General features: G+C 48.6%; 11 non-coding genes across 11 annotated transcripts; all 11 read left to right on the forward strand.

The window, feature by feature from the left end:
* Positions 1 to 1667: 1667 nt before the first annotated feature.
* On the forward strand, positions 1668 to 1786 carry LOC137097470 (5S ribosomal RNA). Its single transcript, XR_010910229.1, has one exon. It is a non-coding gene; the product is annotated as a 5S ribosomal RNA (ribosomal RNA).
* Positions 1787 to 2705: 919 nt separating this feature from the next.
* Positions 2706 to 2824, forward strand: LOC137097451 (5S ribosomal RNA). Its single transcript, XR_010910215.1, has one exon. It is a non-coding gene; the product is annotated as a 5S ribosomal RNA (ribosomal RNA).
* Positions 2825 to 3821: 997 nt separating this feature from the next.
* LOC137097452 (5S ribosomal RNA) lies at positions 3822 to 3940 on the forward strand. The gene has a single exon (XR_010910216.1). It is a non-coding gene; the product is annotated as a 5S ribosomal RNA (ribosomal RNA).
* Positions 3941 to 4915: 975 nt separating this feature from the next.
* On the forward strand, positions 4916 to 5034 carry LOC132779826 (5S ribosomal RNA). The gene has a single exon (XR_009631832.2). It is a non-coding gene; the product is annotated as a 5S ribosomal RNA (ribosomal RNA).
* A 1675-nt stretch (positions 5035 to 6709) lies between these two features.
* On the forward strand, positions 6710 to 6828 carry LOC132779829 (5S ribosomal RNA). The gene has a single exon (XR_009631835.2). It is a non-coding gene; the product is annotated as a 5S ribosomal RNA (ribosomal RNA).
* Positions 6829 to 11067: 4239 nt separating this feature from the next.
* Positions 11068 to 11186, forward strand: LOC137097468 (5S ribosomal RNA). The gene has a single exon (XR_010910227.1). It is a non-coding gene; the product is annotated as a 5S ribosomal RNA (ribosomal RNA).
* Positions 11187 to 11859: 673 nt separating this feature from the next.
* Positions 11860 to 11978, forward strand: LOC137097453 (5S ribosomal RNA). Its single transcript, XR_010910217.1, has one exon. It is a non-coding gene; the product is annotated as a 5S ribosomal RNA (ribosomal RNA).
* Positions 11979 to 12706: 728 nt separating this feature from the next.
* On the forward strand, positions 12707 to 12825 carry LOC137097454 (5S ribosomal RNA). Its single transcript, XR_010910218.1, has one exon. It is a non-coding gene; the product is annotated as a 5S ribosomal RNA (ribosomal RNA).
* Positions 12826 to 13567: 742 nt separating this feature from the next.
* LOC137097455 (5S ribosomal RNA) lies at positions 13568 to 13686 on the forward strand. The gene has a single exon (XR_010910219.1). It is a non-coding gene; the product is annotated as a 5S ribosomal RNA (ribosomal RNA).
* A 728-nt stretch (positions 13687 to 14414) lies between these two features.
* LOC132779825 (5S ribosomal RNA) lies at positions 14415 to 14533 on the forward strand. Its single transcript, XR_009631831.1, has one exon. It is a non-coding gene; the product is annotated as a 5S ribosomal RNA (ribosomal RNA).
* A 936-nt stretch (positions 14534 to 15469) lies between these two features.
* Positions 15470 to 15588, forward strand: LOC137097466 (5S ribosomal RNA). The gene has a single exon (XR_010910225.1). It is a non-coding gene; the product is annotated as a 5S ribosomal RNA (ribosomal RNA).
* Positions 15589 to 18311: the final 2723 nt, after the last annotated feature.

Raw genomic sequence — 18311 nt, forward strand, 5'->3', positions numbered from 1 at the left:
CTTGGCAAATTGACCAAGACTTAACCCCTATTGTACAGTCTGGTGTCCTTGCCCTTTACAGAACTATAAGTTACTATCCCTTTTTGGGGGGGGGGGGGACATGCTCGGCTTCATGTGTGCTGGTGTATTTCTCTTGCAGCACATGGCAGGAGGAGGAGGAGGAGAGGAGGAGGAGGAGGAATGCCTTTGCGTCAGCAAACAATAGATCAGTGGTTCTCAACCTTCCTAATGTCACGACCCCTTAATGCAGTTCCTCATGTTGTGATGACCCCCAACCATAAAATTATTTTTGTTAATACTTCACAACTGTCATTTTGCTACTGTTATGAATCGTAATGTAAATATCTGATGTGCAGGATGTATTTTCATTCACTGGAACAAATTTGGCACAAATACCCGATACGCCCAAATTTGAATACTGATGCGGTTGGGGGGGGGGGGGGGGGAGGTTGATTTTGTCATCTGGGAGTTGTAGTTGCTGGGATTTATAGTCAACCTACAAGCAAAGAGCATTCTGAACTCCACCAATGATGGAATTGAACCAAATTGGCACACAGAACTCCCATGATTGATAGAAAATACTGGAAGGGTTTGGTGGGCATTGACCTTGAGTTTTGGAGTTGTAGTTCACCTACATCTAGAGAGCACTGTGGACTCAAACAATGATGGATCTGGACCAAACTTGACATGAATACTCAATATGCCCAAATGTGGACACTGGTGGAGCTTGGGGAAAATAGACCTTGACATTTGGGAGTTGTAGTTGCTGGGATTTATAGTTCAGCTACAGTCAAAGGGCATTTTGAACCCCACCAATTATAGAATTGGGCCAAACTTCCCACACAGAACCCCACGACCAACAAAAAATACTGTGTTTTCTGATGGCCTTTGGTGACCCCCCCAGGGCTCTTGACCCCCAGGTTGAGAAACACTGCAATAGATGGTGCTGTTTGGGATGAAGTGGTGGAACTTCTCCAATCCAAATTCAGTGAATCGGGGCCTTTAGACGGCTACGTTTTTCCAAACAAGTGGGTTCTATGAGGAAGCAGAGTGACGGACACGTCCTGATATAATTATTTCAAACAGGCAGGTTAGGCCTCTTGCTCAAAACTTAGGGAACTTCGTGGATTTACCAGATTTGGCCATGCCAGCCAATCTGTAAATGTGGTACGGGTTCCTAAACTGTGAAGAAAACTGTAATGAAGGGTCCGAATTTCTGTGCTCAAGGTCCTTTTGAATTTATATGTTTGGGGGCTTTAGTCCGAGAGCCTATAGAGATTGGGGCAAGGCAACTGAACTTTTTTTGATCTGGTGGTGCAGCGTTTCTCCTTGTTGTGTGTCCTTGGTCTTTCAGGCCTGTCTGTCGCCTGTAGGGGCATTTGCCGAGGGGCCAAATTGTAAGATCTTGGTCCGGCAAAGGGTGAGAAATTGACAAAGTGTCTCTGGGCCAGATGAAGGTGGGAGGCACAAATGTAGAATTACAGCTCAGTATCCATTCAATGTATTTGGGTGAATGTTTGTGCTGGTGTATGTCTCTTGCAGCATATGGTAGGAGAAAAAGAGAGAGGAGGAGTGCTTTTGTGTCAGCCACCAATAGGTGGTGCTGTTTTGGGTTGAAGTGATGGAGCTTGGTTGAATGTAAGAGAGGAAAAGAAAGCAGCACACCTGCCTACGGCCATACCGCCCTGAACACGCCCGATCTCGTCTGATCTCGGAAGCTAAGCAGGGTCAGGCCTGGTTAGTACTTGGATGGGATTCCGCCTGGGAATACCGGGTGCTGTAGGCTTTTTGTCTCCACCGCAGCTCCAGAATCCTTTGGAATTTCTTCAATCAAGTGGCCAGGCTGAATTTCTGTTTTGCTGCCTGGCCTTAGTGCCCACCCATTGGAACGAAAGCAGGAAAGGCCTGCTGCAGATGCCCTTCTCTTCCCTTGGGTTTTTTCGTTCTCCGGTGTCTCCTGCTCAGCAAGTGCATTGATGCCGACTCAGGTCCTGCAAGTTAGCTCAACCTACTGAAAATTAGAGAAAATATTTTCTCCAATCCAAATTTAGTGAATCGGGGCCTTTAGACAGCTACGTTTTCCAAACAAAAGGGCTCTACGAGAAAAGAGAGAGATGTCCAGTTATCATTATTTCAAACAGGCAGGTTAGGTCTCTTGCCCAAAAACTTAGGGAGCTGATTGGATTTACCGTATTGGGTCATGCCACCAAACCTGCAAATGCTAAGCTGTGGAGAAAACAGCAAAGAAAGGCCTAAATCTCTGTGCTCGAGAGCTTCTGAAATTTCTGTGTTTGGAGGTTGTAGTCCGAGAGCGTAAAAACATTGGGTCAAGGCAGCTGAAGCGTTTTTGTTCTGGTGCTGCAGCATTTCTCCTTGAGGAAAGTCTATGGACTTTCAGGCTTGTCCATCTCCCACGGAGAAACTGGCAGAGAGGCCAAACTGTTAGGTCTTGGTCAGGCAAAGGGTGGGAAATCGTCACAGTGTCGCAGGAACAGAGGAAAGTGGGAGGCACAAGTGTAGATTCATGGCTCAGCAGGCATTGTCTCTTGCAGCACATGGCAGGAGAAGGAGAGAGAGAGAGGAGGAGGAGGAGGAGCAGGAGCAGGAGGAGTGCCTTTGCGTCAGCAAGCAATAGATGGTGCTTTTTTGGGTTGTAGTGGTGGAGCTCTGTGAAGTTTAAGAGAGGAAAAGAGAGCAGCCCGTCTGCCTACGGCCATACCACCCTGAACACGCCCGATCCCGTTTGATCTCGGAAGCTAAGCAGGGTCGGGCCTGGTTAGTACTTGGATGGGAGACCGCCTGGGAATACCGGGTGCTGTAGGCTTTCTGTCTCCACTGCAGCTCCAGAATCCTTTGCCGTTTCTTCAACCAAGAGGCCAGGCTGACTTTCTTTTTTGCTGCCTGGCCTTAGCACCCAGCTCACCGGCGCATTGCAATGAAAGCAGGAAAGGCCTGCTGCAGATGCCCTTCTCTTCCCTTGGGTTTTTTCATTCTCCAGTGTCTCCTGCTCAGCAAGTGCATTGATGCTGACTCAGGTCCTGCAAATTAGCTCAACCTTCTGAAAATTAAAGAAAATATTTTCTCCAACCCAAATTCAGTGAATCGGAGCCTTTAGACGGCTAAGTTTTCCAAACAAGTGGGTTCTATGAGGAAGCAGAATGACGGACACATCCTGCTATCATTATTTCAAACAGGCAGGTTAGGCCTCTTGCTCAAAACTTAGGGAACTTTGTGGATTTACCAGATTTGGCCATGCCAGCCAACCTGTAAATACGGTTCGGATTCCTAAACTGTGAAGAAAACTGTAATGACGGGCCCGAATTTATGTGCTCAAGGTCTTTTTGAATTTCTATGTTTGGGGGGCTTTAGTCTGAGAGCCTAAACAGATTGGGGCAAGGCAACTGAAGCCTTCTTGATCTGATAGTGCAGGGTTTCTCCTTGTTGCATGTCCTTGGTCTTTCAGGCCTGTCTGTCGCCTACAGGGGCATTTGCCGGGGAGCCAAATGGTAAGATCTTGGTCCGGCAAAGGGTGGGAAATCATCACAGTGTCTCAGATGAAGGTGGGAGGCACAAGTGTAGAGTCATGGTTCAGCATGCATTTTAGGATTTCTATTCAAATTTGGGTGAATGTGTGTGCTGGTATATATCTCTTGCAGCACACGGCAGGAGGAGGAGAGAGGAGGAGGAGCAGGAGCAGGAGCAGGAGCAGGAGCAGGAGCAGGAGGAGTGCCTTTGCATCAGCAACCAATAGATGGTGCTGTTTTGGGTTGAAGTGGTGGAGCTCTGTGAAGTTTAAAAGAGGAAAAGAGAGCAGCCCATCTGCCTACGGCCATACCACCCTGAACACGCCCGATCTCGTCTGATCTCGGAAGCTAAGCAGGGTCGGGCCTGGTTAGTACTTGGATGGGAGACCGCCTGGGAATACCGGGTGCTGTAGGCTTTTTGTCTCCACGGCAGCTCCAGAATCCTTTGCCGTTTCTTCAACCAAGAGGCCAGGCTGAATTTCCTTTTTGCTGCCTGGCCTTAGCGCCCCGCTCTCCGGCCCATTGGAACGAAAGCAGGAAAGGCCTGCCGCAGATGCCCTTTTCTTCCCTTGGGTTTTTTTGTTCTCCAGTGTCTCCTGCTCAGCAAGTGCATTGATGCTGACCCAGGTCCTGCAAATTAGTTCAACTTTCTGAAAATTAGAGAAAATATTTTCTCCAATCCAAATTCAGGAAATCGGGGCCTTTAGACGGCTAAGTTTTCCAAACAAGTGGGTTCTATGAGGAAGCAGAATGACGGACACGTCCTGCTATCATTATTTCAAACAGGCAGGTTAGGCCTTTTGCTCAAAACTTAGGGAACTTTGTGGATTTACCAGATTTGGCCATGCAGCCAACCTGTAAATACGGTTCGGATTCCTAAACTGTGAAGAAAACTGTAATGACGGGCCCGAATTTATGTGCTCAAGGTCTTTTTGAATTTCTATGTTTGGTGGCTTTAGTCTGAGAGCCTAAACAGATTGGGGCAAGGCAACTGAAGTCTTTTTGATCTGTTGGTGCAGGGTTTCTCCTTGTTGCGTGTCCTTGGTCTTTCAGGCCTGTCTGTCGCCTGCAGGGGCATTTGCCGGGGAGCCAAATGGTAAGATCTTGGTCCGGCAAAGGGTGGGAAATCATCACAGTGTCTCAGATGAAGGTGGGAGGCAGAAGTGTATAGTCATGGCTCAGCATGCATTTTAGGATTTTTTTTTTTTCAAATTTGGGTGAATGTGTGTGCTGGTATATATCTCTTGCATTACACGGCAGGAAGAGGAGAGAAGAGGAGGAGGAGGAGCAGGAGGAGTGCCTTTGCATCAGCAACCAAAAGATGGTGCTGTTTTGGGTTGAAGTGGTGGAGCTCTGTGAAGTTTAAGAGAGGAAAAGAGAGCAGCCCGTCTGCCTACGGCCATACCACCCTGAACACGCCCGATCTCGTCTGATCTCGGAAGCTAAGCAGGGTTGGGCCTGGTTAGTACTTGGATGGGAGACCGCCTGGGAATACCGGGTGTTGTAGGCTTTTTGTCCCCAGCTCCAGAATCCTTTGCCGTTTCTTCAACCAAGAGGCCAGGCTGACTTTCTTTTTTGCTGCCTGGCCTTAGCGCCTGGCTCTCCGGCTCATTGGAATGAAAGCAGGAAAGGCCTACTGCAGATGCCCTTCTCTTCCCTTGGGTTTTTTTCGTTCTCCAGTGTCTCCTGCTCAGCAAGTGCATTGATGCCGACTCAGGTCCTGCAAATTAGTTCAACTTTCTGAAAATTAGAGAAAATATTTTCTCCAATCCAAATTCAGGAAACCGGGGCCTTTAGAGGGCTAAGTTTTCCAACCAAAAGGGCTCTATGAGAAAAAGGAGAGATGTCCTGCTATCATTATTTCAAACAGGCAGGTTAGGTCTCTTGCCCAAAAACTTAGGGAGCTGCTTGGATTTACCGTATTTGGCCATGTAGCGAAACCTGGAAATGCGGTTTGGGTTCCTAAGCTGGGGAGAAAACTGCAAAGAAGGGGCCAAAATCTCTGTGCCCGAGAGCTTCTGAAATTTCTGTGTTTTGGGGCTGTAGTCCGGGAGCGTGAAAACATTGGGTCAAGGTGATATTGAGTGTCAAAGGCAGCTTAAACCTTTTTGTTCTGGTGCTGCAGCATTTCTCCTTGTCGCGTGTCCCTGGTCTTTCAGGCATAATTTTGGGGGCCTTAGTCTGAGAGCCTAAAAACATTGGAGAAAGGTAGCTGAAGCGTTTTGTTGTAGTGCTGCAGCATTTCTACTTGCTGCATGTCTCTGGTCTTCCAGGCTTGTCCATCTCCCACAGAGAAACTTGCAGAGAGGCCAAACTGTAAGGTCTTGGTCGGGCATAGAGTGGGGAATCATCAGTGTCTCAAGGCCAGATGAAGGTGGGAGGCACAAGTGTAGAGCGATGGCTCAGCATGCATTTTAGGAATTTGGGTGAATGTGTATGCTGTCTCTTGCAGCACATGGCAGGAGAAGGAGAGAGGAGGAGGAGGAGGAGTGCCTTTGCGTCAGCAACCAATAGATGGTGCTGTTTTGGGTTGAGAGGTCCTGCTATCATTATTTCAAACAGTCAGGTTAGGTCTCTTGCCCAAAAACTTAGGGAGCTCCATGTATTTACTGTATTTGGTCATGTAGCCAAAACTGCAAATGTGGTTGGATTCCTGAACTGTGTTGAAAACTGCAACGAAGGGTCCGAATTTCTGTGCTCAAGGGCTTTTGGAATTTCTAATTTTGGGGGCCTTAGTCCGAGAGCCTAAAAACATTGGGGAAAGGTAGCTGAAGGCTTTTTGTTCTGGTGCTGCAGCATTTCTCCTTGCTGCGTGTCCCTGGTCTTCCAGGCTTGTCCATCTCCCATAGAGAAACTTGCAGAGAGGCCAAACTGTAACGTCTTGGTCAGGCAAAGGCTGGGAAATCGTCACAGTGTCTCAAGGCCAGATGAAGGTGGGAGGCACAAGTGTAGAGTCAGACACAGCAGCCAAGCACCGGTTCAAGGTTTGGCTCAGCATGCATTTTAGGAATTTGGGTGAATGTGTATGATGTCTCTTGCAGCACATGGCAGAAGAAGGAGAGAGAGAGAGGAGGAGGAGAAGCAGGAGGAGTGCCTTTGCGTCATCAAGCAATAGATGGTGTTGTTTTGGGTTGAAGTGGTGGAGCTCGGTCGAACGTAAGAGAGGAAAAGAAAGCAGCACGTCTGCCTACAGCCATACCACCCTGAACACGCCCGATCTCGTCTGATCTCGGAAGCTAAGCAGGGTCGGGCCTGGTTAGTACTTGGATGGGAGACCGCCTGGGAATACCGGGTGCTGTAGGCTTTTTGTCTCCACCGCAGCTCCAGAATCCTTTGGCGTTTCTTCAACCAAGAGACCAGGCTGAATTTCCTTTTTGCTGCCTGGCCTTATTGCCCGCCCATTGGAAGGAAAGCAGGAAAGGCCTGCTGCAGATGCCCTTCTCTTCCCTTGGGTTTTTTCGTTCTCCAGTGTCTCCTGCTCAGCAAGTGCATTAATACCAACTCAGGTCCTGCAAATTAGCTCAACTTTCTGAAAATTAGAGAAAGTGTTTTCTCCAATCCAAATTTAGGTAATTGGGGCCTTAAGGGGGCTATGTTTTCCAACCAAAAACGCTCTATGAGAAAAGGGAGAAACGTCCTGCTATCATTATTTCAAACAGGCAGGTTAGGTGTCTTGCCCAAAAACTTAGGGAGCTGCTTGGATTTACTGTATTTGGTCATGCCGCCAAACCTGCAAATGCGGTTTGGGTTCCTAAGCTGGGGAGAAAACCGCAAAGAAGGGGTTCAAATCTCTGTGATTGAGAGCTTCTGAAATTTCTGTGTTTGGGGACTGTAGTCCGAGAGCATGAAAATATTATTTATTTATTTATTTATTTATTTAGCAGTTTTCTATACCGAGCTTCTCAACCTCATTGAGGGACTCAGCCCGGTTTCCAGCCATAAAAAACATATACACTCATTAAAATATCATATATCACAATTACAAAAACAACTTTAAAAACACTATATATAAAACTACAGTGGTCAGTCGTCCTATTAAGATGGATCTACATCAACTTCCATCCAGGGTCCTATGGTGTTGTCTCATTCATCGAAGGCCTGACTCCACAGCCACGTCTTCACCCGTTTCCTAAATGTTAGGATGGATGGGGCGGTTCTGGCCTCCAGAGGGAGAGAGTTCCAAAGTCACGGGGCCACCACCGAGAAGGCCCTGTCCCTTGTCCCCACCAGGCGCGCTTGCGAGGCCGGTGGGACAGAGAGCAGGGCCTCTCCAGATGATCTTAGTAGTCTTGATGGTATGTAGGGGAGAATACGTTCGGAGAGGTAAACAGGGCCAGAGTCGTTTAGGACTTTATAGGTCAACACCAGCACTTTGAATTATGCTCGGAAGCTAATTGGCAGCCAGTGGAGCTGGTGTAACAGCGGAGTGGTGTGCACAGCGGAGTGGTGTGCTCCCTGTACCCAGCCCCCGTTAGTAATCTGGCTGCCGCGCGTTGGACTTGCTGCAGCTTCCGGGCAGTCTTCAAAGGCAACCCCACGTAGAGAGTGTTGCAGTAGTCTATGCGGGATGTAACCAAAGCGTGTACTACCGTGGCCAAGTCAGCCCTCCCAAGGTACGGACGCAGCTGGCGCACAAGTTTTAATTGTGCAAATGCTCCCCTGACCACCGCTGAGACCTGGGGTTCCAGGCTCAGCGATGAATCCAGGAGAACTCCCAGACTGCGTACCTGAGCTTTCAGGGGGAGTGTGACCCCGTCCAGCACAGGCTGTAACCCTGTACCCTGTTCGGTCTTATGACTGACCAGAAGTATCTCTGTCTTGTCTGGATTTAGTTTCAATCTGTTGTCCCTCATCCAGTCCGAGCGGCCAAGCACCGGTTCATGACCTGAACAGCCTCCTTAGTGGTAGGTGGAAATGAGTGATAGAGTTGGACATCATCTGCGTACAGATTACATCGCACCCCAAAACTCCGGATGATCTCTCCCAACGGCTTCATGTATATGTTAAACAACATAGGGGACAGTATTGAGCCCTGCGGGACTCCACAGTGCAATGGCCGAGGAGTCGAGCAGGAGTCCCCTAGTGACACCTTCTGGGAGCAACCCTCGAGAAAGGACCGGAGCCACTGCAAGGCAGTACCCCCAAGACCCATTCCCGCGAGGCGTCCCAGAAGGATACCGTGGTCGACAGTATCGAAGGCCGAAGAGAGGTCCAGCAGAACCAACAGGGACACACTCCCCCTGTCCAGTTCCCGGCGCAGATCATCAACTAAGGCAACCAAGGCTGTCTCAGTACCATGTCCCGGCCTAAAGCCAGACTGTGATGGATCTAGATAGTCCGTGTCCACCAGGAATTCCCGGAGTTGCAAGGCCACCACACGTTCCAGGACTTTGCCCAAGTAGGGGAGATTGGAAATTGGCCGAAAGTTGACGAATTGAGTGGGGTCTAGTGATGGTTTTTTCAACAGCGGTTTGATGACAGCTTGTTTTAAGCTGGCTGGAATCTTGCCTTCCCGAAGGGAGGCATTAACCACCACCTTTACCCACTCTGCCAAACCCCCTCTGGCTTCTTTTACCAGCCAGGAAGGGCAGGGGACTAGGATGCATGTGGTAGGTCTCGCCTCTCCCAGAACCCTGATGACCTCATCGAGTTGAACAGATTGAAACGAATCCAACAAAATTGGACAAGCAGATGCTTGAGTAACATCCTCAGAGACTGCAGTTAATGTGGTGTCAAAGCCCGCGCGGATCAAAGCGACTTTGTCCACAAAGAACTGAGCAAATGCTTCACAGCGCGCTGCTGAGTCGTCAGGGGACCCACTCGAGGTGGGATTCAACAACCCTCTGACTACTCGGAACAGCTCTGCCGGACGGTTCCTTGTGGACGCAATATTGGCCGAGTAGAAAGCATTTTGCGCGGCCTCTATTGCTGCGCCATACGCCCTTAGATAAAGGCGTAGACGTGTTCGGTTTGGCTCGCTGGGCTTTTTCCTCCACATGCTCTCTAGCCATCTCTTTGTTCGCTTTAGCTCCACCAGCTCCTCGTTGAACCAAGGGGCAGGTTTTGCTCGGCGACTTAAGAGAGGGCGCTCCGGAGCAATCGTGTCTATTGCCCTAGTCAGCTCCCTATTCCAGTGAGCGACCAGGGCATCGACAGAATCACCATCCAAGGCAGCGGAAACATCCCCAAGAGCCATCAGGAGTCCTTCTGGATCCATAAGCCTCCTGGGGCGGACCATCTTAATGGGTCCACCACCCCTGCGGAGGTTAGAAGTTGCAACGAGTCTAAACCTGATCAGATGGTGGTCAGTCCACGGCAACGGAGAGATTGACAGCTCCTCCACACCGCCACCTTCTTCCCAGCCCTGACAGAAGACCAGGTCAAGTGTGTGTCCAGCACAGTGGGTAGGGCCAGATACTAGTTGGGACAGCCCCATAGTTGCCATGGTGGCCATGAAGTCCTGAGCCGCTCCTGAAAGAGTGGACTCCGCATGTACATTGAAGTCCCACAGCACTACCAGCCGCTGGGACTCCAATGCCAGGCCTGAGACCAACTCTGCAAGCTCAGGTAGGGCGGTTGAGGTGCAGCGAGGTGGTCGGTACACCAACAACAGCCCTATTCTGTCCCGGTCTCCTAGCCTCAGGTGAACACATTCAAACAAGGTCGACTGTAAGGCTGGGCCTCTGATCAAGGAGATGGAATCTTTATAGACTATTGCAACTCTGCCTCCCCGCCCCCCGGGTCTCGGTTGGTGCTGCACAGCATAACCTGGTGGGCAAAGCTGGGTGAGATGCACCCCTCCAGCCTCGTCCAACCAGGTCTCCGTGATGCACGCCAGATCTGCCTTTTCCTCCAGTATCAAATCCTGGATGATTGATGTTTTCCCATTGACAGATCTGGCGTTCAACAGCACCACCTTCAATCCAGGAGGACCGTCTACCTTGGAACCCACGTTTACCAAGTCAGGAGAACATTTGGGAATTTTCTTCAGGATTTGTTCACGAATTGGCCGAATTGGTTTCTTAACTCTCCCTTTCCCGTATCTCCCCCTCCCCATCATCACCTCTATGGGGCCCCCCCGAGGAAAACATTGGGTCAAGGTGATATCGAGAGTCAAAGGCAGCTGAAACCTTTTTGTTCTGGTGCTGCAGCATTTCTCCTTGCTGCGTGTCCCTGGTCTTTCAGGCTTGCCCATCTCCCACAGAGAAACTTGCAGAGAGACCAAACTGTAAGGTCTTGGTCAGGTATAGGGTGGGAAATTGTCCCAGTGTCTCAGGGACAGATGAAGGTGGGAGGCAAAAGTATAGAGTCATGGCTCAGCATGCATTTTAGGAATTTGGGTGAATGTCTGTGCTGGTGTATGCCTCTTGCAGCCCATGGCAGGAAAAGTAGAGAGAGGAGGTGGTGGTGGTGGTGGTGGTGGTGGTGGAGGAGGAGGAGCAGGAGGAGTGCCTTTGCATCAGCAAGCAATAGATGGTGCTGTTTTGGGTTGAAGTGGTGGAGCTCGGTCGAATGTAAGAGAGGAAAAGAAAGCAGCACATCTGCCTACGGCCATACCACCCTGAACACGCCCGATCTCGTCTGATCTTGGAAGCTAAGCAGGGTCGGGCCTGGTTAGTACTTGGATGGGAGACCGCCTGGGAATACCGGGTGCTGTAGGCTTTTTGTCTTCACCGGTGCCGTTTCTTCAACCAAGTGGCCAGGCTGAATTTCTTTTTTGTTGCCTGGCCTTAGCGCCCGCCTCTCTGGCCCATTGGAAGGAAAGCAGGTAAGGCCTGCTGCAGATGCCCTTCTCTTCCCTTGGGTTTTTTTTGTTCTCCCATGTCTCCTGCTCACAAGTGCTGACTCATGTCCTGCAAATTAGCTACACTTTCTGAAAATTAGAGAAAAGATTGTGTCCAATCCAAAATCAGGAAATCAGGGCCTATAGATGGCTGAGTTTTCCAAACAAAAGAGCACTACGAGAAAAGGGAGAGACGACCTGCTATCATTATTTCAAACAGGCAGGTTAGGTCTCTTGCCCAAAAACTTTCTAATTCTGGGGGCCTTAGTCCAAGACCCCTAAAAACATTGTCTTGGTCAGGCAAAGGGTGGGAAATCATTTCAGTGTCTCAGGGACAGATGAAGGTGGGAGGTAAAAGTGTAGAGTCATGGCTCAGCATGCATTTTAGGAATTTGGGTGAATGTGTATGCTATCTCTTGCAGCACATGGCAGGAGAAGGAGAGAGAGGAGGAGGAGGAGTGTCTTTTGTCAGCAACCAATAGATGGTGCTGTTTTGGGTTGTAGTGGTGGCGCTCCGTTGAATGTAAGAGAGGAAAAGAAAGCAGCACATCTGCCTACGGCCATACCACCCTGAACACGCCCGATCTCGTCTGATCTCGGAAGCTAAGCAGGGTCGGGCCTGGTTAGTACTTGGATGGGAGACCGCCTGGGAATACCGGGTGCTGTAGGCTTTTTGTCTTCACCGCAGCTTCGGAATCCTTTGCCGTTTCTTCAACCAAGAGGCCAGGCTGACTTTCTTTTTTGCTGCCTGGTCTTAGCGCCCCGCTCTCCGGCCCACTGGAACGAAACAGGAAATGCCTGCTGCAGATGCCCTTCTCTTCCCTTGGGTTTTTTTGTTCTCCAGTGTCTCCTGCTCAGCAAGTGCATTGATGCTGACTCAGATCCTGCAAATTAGCTCAACATTCGGAAAATTGGAGAAAATGTTTTCCCCAATCCAAATTCAGGAAATTGGGGCCTTTAGAGGGCTAGGTTTTTCAACCAAAAGAGCTCTATGAGAAAAGGGAGAAACGTCCTGCTATCATTATTTCAAACAGGCAGGTTAGGTCTGTTGCCCAAAAACTTAGGGAGCTGCTTGGATTTACTGTATTTGGTCATGCCGCCAAACCTACATTGGTCAGGCAAAAGGTGGGAAATTGTCACAGTGTCTCAGGGACAGATGAAGGTGGGAGGCAAAAGTGTAGAGTGATGGCTCAGCATGCATTTTAGGAATTTGGGTGAATGTGTGTGCTGGTGTATGTCTCTTGCAGCACATGGCAGGAGAAGTAGAGAGAGAAGGAGGAGGTGGAGGAGGAGGAGCAGGAGGAGTGCCTTTGCGTCATCAAGCAATAGATGGTGCTGTTTTGGGTTGTAGTGGTGGAGATCGGTCGAATGTAAGAGAGGAAAAGAAAGCAGCACGTCTGCCTACGGCCATACCACCCTGAACACGCCCGATCTCGTCTGATCTCGGAAGCTAAGCAGGGTCGGGCCTGGTTAGTACTTGGATGGGAGACCGCCTGGGAATACCGGGTGCTGTAGGCTTTTTGTTTTCACCGCAGCTTCAGAATCCTTTGCCGTTTCTTCAACCAAGAGGCCAGGCTGACTTTCTTTTTTGCTGCCTGGTCTTAGCGCCCCGCTCTCCGGCCCACTGGAATGAAAGCAGGAAAGGCCTGCTGCAGATGCCCTTCTCTTCCCTCGGTTTTTTTTTTTTTGTTCTCCAGTGTCTCCTGCTCAGCAAGTGCATTGATGCTGACTCAGGTCATGCAAATTAGCTCAACTTTCTGAAAATTAGAGAAAGTGTTTTCTCCAATCCAAATTCAGGTAATTGGGGCCTTAAGGGGGCTAAGTTTTCCAACCAAAAACGCTCTATGAGAAAAGGGAGAAACGTCCTGCTATCATTATTTCAAACAGGCAGGTTAGGTCTGTTGCCCAAAAACTTAGGGAGCTCCATGTATTTACTGTATTTGGCCATGTAGCCAAAACTGCAAATGTGGTTGGATTCCTGAACTGTGTTGAAAACTGCAACGAAGGGTCCGAATTTCTGTGCTCAAGGGCTTTTGGAATTTCTAATTTTGGGGGCCTTAGTCCGAGAGCCTAAAAACATTGGGGAAAGGTAGCTGAAGGCTTTTTGTTCTGGTGCTGCAGCATTTCTCCTTGCTGCGTGTCCCTGGTCTTCCAGGCTTGTCCATCTCCCACAGAGAAACTTGCAGAGAGGCCAAACTGTAAGGTCTTGAAGTGGTGGAGCTCGGTCGAATGTAAGAGAGGAAAAGAAAGCAGCACATCTGCCTACGGCCATACCACCCTGAACACGCCCGATCTCGTCTGATCTCGGAAGCTAAGCAGGGTCGGGCCTGGTTAGTACTTGGATGGGAGACCGCCTGGGAATACCGGGTGCTGTAGGCTTTTTGTCTTCACCGCAGCTTCAGAATTCTTTGCCGTTTCTTCAACCAAGAGGCCAGGCTGACTTTCTTTTTTGCTGCCTGGTCTTAGCGCCCCGCTCTCCGGCCCACTGGAACGAAACAGGAAATGCCTGCTGCAGATGCCCTTCTCTTCCCTTGGGTTTTTTTGTTCTCCAGTGTCTCCTGCTCAGCAAGTGCATTGATGCTGACTCAGATCCTGCAAATTAGCTCAACATTCGGAAAATTGGAGAAAATGTTTTCCCCAATCCAAATTCAGGAAATTGGGGCCTTTAGAGGGCTAGGTTTTTCAACCAAAAGAGCTCTATGAGAAAAGGGAGAAACGTCCTGCTATCATTATTTCAAACAGGCAGGTTAGGTCTGTTGCCCAAAAACTTAGGGAGCTGCTTGGATTTACTGTATTTGGTCATGCCGCCAAACCCACATTGGTCAGGTAAAAGGTGGGAAACTGTCACAGTGTCTCAGGGACAGATAAAGGTGGGAGGCAAAAGTGTAGAGTGATGGCTCAGCATGCATTTTAGGAATTTGGGTGAATATGTGTGCTGGTGTGTGTCTCTTTCAGCACATGGCAGGAGAAGTAGAGAGAGAAGGAGGAGGTGGAGGAGGAGGAGCAGGAGGAGTGCCTTTGCGTCATCAAGCAATAGATGGTGCTGTTTTGGGTTGTAGTGGTGGCGCTCGGTCGAATGTAAGAGAGGAAAAGAAAGCAGCACATCTGCCTACGGCCATACCACCCTGAACACGCCCGATCTCGTCTGATCTCGGAAGCTAAGCAGGGTCGGGCCTGGTTAGTACTTGGATGGGAGACCGCCTGGGAATACCGGGTGCTGTAGGCTTTTTGTCTCCACGGCAGCTCCAGAATCCTTTGCCGTTTCTTCAACCAAGAGGCCAGGCTGACTTTCTTTTTTGCTGCCTGGCCTTAGCGCCCGGCTCTCTGGCCCATTGGAACGAAAGCAGGAAAGGCCTGCCCCAGATGCCCTTTTCTTCCCTTGGGTTTTTTTGTTCTCCAGTGTCTCCTGCTCAGCAAGTGCATTGATGCTGACTCAGGTCCTGCAAATTAGCTCAACTTTCTGAAAATTAGAGAAAATATTTTCTCCAATCCAAATTCAGGAAATCGGGGCTAAGTTTTCCAACCAAAAGGGCTCTACTAGAAAATAGAGAGATGTCCTGCTATCATTATTTCAAACAGGCAGGTTAGTTCTCTTGCCCAAAAACTTAGGGAGCTCCATGGATTTACTGTATTTGGCCATGCAGCCAAAACCTCAAATGCGGTTAGATTCCTGAACTGTGAAGAAAACTGCAATGAAGGGTCAGAATTACTGTGCTCAAGCCCTTTTGGAATTTCTAATTTTGGGGGCCTTCGTCCGAGAGCCTAAAAACATTAGGGAAATGTAACTGAATCATTTTTCTGTAGTGCTGCAGCAATTTTCCTTGCTGTGTGTCCCTGGTCTTCCAGGCTTGTCCATCTCCCACAGAGAAACTTGCAGAGAGGCCAAACTGTAAGGTCTTGGTCAGGCATAGGATGGGGAATCGTCACAGTGTCTCAGGGCCAGATGAAGGTGGGAGGCACAAGTGTACAGCGATGGCTCAGCATGCATTTTAGGAATTTGGGTGAATGTGTATGCTGTCTCTTGCAGCACATGGCAGGAGAAGGAGAGAGGAGGAGGAGGAGGAGGAGTGCCTTTGCGTCAACAATTAATAGATGGTGCTGTTTTGGGTTGAAGTGGTGGAGCTCGGTGGAATGTAAGAGAGGAAAAGAAAGCAGCACATATGCCTACGGCCATACCACCCTGAACACGCCCGATCTTATCTGATCTCGGAAGCTAAGCAGGGTCGGGCCTGGTTAGTACTTGGATGGGAGACCGCCTGGGAATACCGGGTGCTGTAGGCTTTTTGTCTCCACCGCAGCTCCAGAATCCTTTGCCAAGGATTCTACAGCCAAGAGGCCAGGCCGACATTTTTTTTTGCTGCCTGGCCTTAGCGCCCGTCTCTCTGGCCCATTGGAAGGAAAGCAGGAAAGGCCTGCTGCAGATGCCCTTCTCTTCCCTTGAGTTTTCTCCAGTGTCTTCTGCTCGGCAAGTGCATTGATGCTGACTCAGGCAGTGACAGACTTTGTATTTCTAAGTGCAAAGATTATTGCAGACGAAGACTGCAGCAAGGAAATCAGGAGACGCTTATTTCTTGGGAGGAGAGCAATGTCAAATCTCGATAAAATAGTGAAGAGTAGAGACATCGCACTGGCAACAAAGATCCACATAGTCAAAGCAATGGTATTCTCCGTAGTCACCTATGGATGTGAGAGCTGGACCATAAGGAAGGCTGAGCAAAGGAAGATAGATGCTTTTCAACTGTGGTGCTGGAGGAAAGTTCTGAGAGTGCCTTGGACTGCGAGAAGATCCAAGCAGTCTATACTGCAGGAAATAAAGCCCGACTGCTCATTGGAGGGAAGGAGAGGCAAAGATGAAGTACTTTGGCCACATGATGACAAGAAAGGAAAGCTTGGAGAATACAATTATGCTGGGGAAAATGGAAGGAAAAAGGAAGAGGGGCCGACCAAGGGCAAGATGGATGGATGGCATCCTTGAAGTGACTGGATTGACCTTGAAGGGGCTGAGGGTGGTGACGGCTGACAGGGAGCTCTGGAGTGGGCTGGTCCATGAGGTCACAAAGAGTCGGAAACGACTGAACGAATGAACAACAACAACAAACGCTCATCTCTGGAAACCCACTTAGTTACGTTGGGCAAGTCTCGCTCTCTCAGCCTCAGAGGAAGGGAAAGACATCCTGCTTGGAAACAAAATTTGCTAATGTCCCTTCCACACAGTTGTAAAAAATCCACATCGAACTGGATTATATGGCAGAGTGGACTCATAGAATTCAATTCAAAGCAGATATTGTGGATTATCTGCCTTGATATTCTGGGTTAAATGGCTGTGTGGAAGGGCCCTTAGCGAACCCTGTGATGGGAGATAATAATATCAAAGCCATGCTAATGTTGCAGGAAAAACTGTGGAGAGGGTTCTTTTTGAACTACAGCTCCCAACAGGGGCATTGGCAAATGGCAGAGTGGACTCATTGGCAAATACTACTGTGTCTTATGACTCCTCAAAGACTAATATGTGTATTTTGGCATACAGGCTTTTGTGTGCTATAGGCTTTCCTGATGGATTTTTCAGTCAGCTTAGAAATGAAAATGTTCACTCAGACCCCTTCTACACAGCTGAATAAAATCCCACATTTTCTAATTTGAACTGGAGTATATGGCTATGTGGACTCAGATAACCCAGTTCAAAGCAGATATTGTGGGATTTTTTTTGCCTTGATATTCTGTGTTAAATGGCTGTGTGGAAGGGCCCTAAAATACAGATCAGATGCCTTTATATTCGGGGTTATATGGCTATGTGGAAGGGTCCTAAAATACAGATCAGATGCCTTTATATTATAAGTTATATGGCTGTGTTGAAGGGCCCTAAAATACAGATCAGATGCCTTTATATTCTAGACTAGCTGTTCCCTGCCACGTGTTGCTGTGGCCCAGTCTGTTGATCTGGAAAATAAAGTAATGAGAAAGTGTTGGTTTCTAATATATGTTAATTTCTTTATGCTTATGGGTGAACAGGATTTCTTGCTGTTTCTCTGTCAGTGTTGATGTGGAGAGTGTCTGGGTTGCCCACCCTGGAACATGCAACATATCATTGTCCTTCTTTAGGGGTCCCTTTCAAATCTATTATACTATATCAGTGTGTGTGTGTGAATCATATCTATCTATCTATCTGTATCTATGGCTGGATGGCTCTTTGTCAGGAGGACTTTGATTACGTTTTCTTGCCCAGATGAAGGGAGTTGGACTGGATGGCCTTAAGTATTTTCTGTTGGTCATGGAGGTTCTGTGTGGGAAGTTTGCCCCAATTCTGTTGTTTGTGGGGTTCAGAATGCTCTTTGATTGTAAGTGAACTGTGAATCTCAGTGACTACAACTCCCAAATGTCAAGATCTATTACCCCCAAACTCCATCTGTGTTCATTTTTGGGCGTATTGAGTGCTTGTGGCAAGTTTGGTCCAGATCCATCATTGTGTGAGTTGACAGTGCTCTCTGGATGAAGGTGAACTGCAACTCCCAAACTCAAGGTCAATGCCTACCAAACCCTTCCAGTGTTTTGTTGGTCATAGGAGTTCGGTGTGCCAAGTTTGGTTCAATTCCATCGTTGATGGAGTTCAAAATGCTCTTTGATTGTAGGTGGACTATGAATCCCAGCAACTACAACTCCCAAATGACAAAATCATAATTTTTGAGTGATGGTCACTCCTTGTGATGTGAGATGTTTTGTTGCCAAATTCGGTGCGATTTCGTTCATTGGTTCTTTTGTTTTTAAGGTACCCAATTTGCACAGAGCATTTATACATATATATATATATATATATATATATATAGATAGATAGATAGATAGATAGATAGATTATATTCTGTGTGGAAGGGCCCTAAAATACAGATCAGATGCCTTTCTATTCTGGGTGTACATGGCTGTGTGGAAGGGCCCTTAGTGAAGTTGCTTCAGAAGAGTTCAAAATGCCTCGCGCCCCGCTCCTTTTACCTTAGGCTCCGCCCACAAGATGG

Source organism: Anolis sagrei, chromosome 6 (assembly GCF_037176765.1).
Source record: "Anolis sagrei isolate rAnoSag1 chromosome 6, rAnoSag1.mat, whole genome shotgun sequence".
Taxonomy (NCBI): Eukaryota; Metazoa; Chordata; class Lepidosauria; order Squamata; family Dactyloidae; genus Anolis; species Anolis sagrei.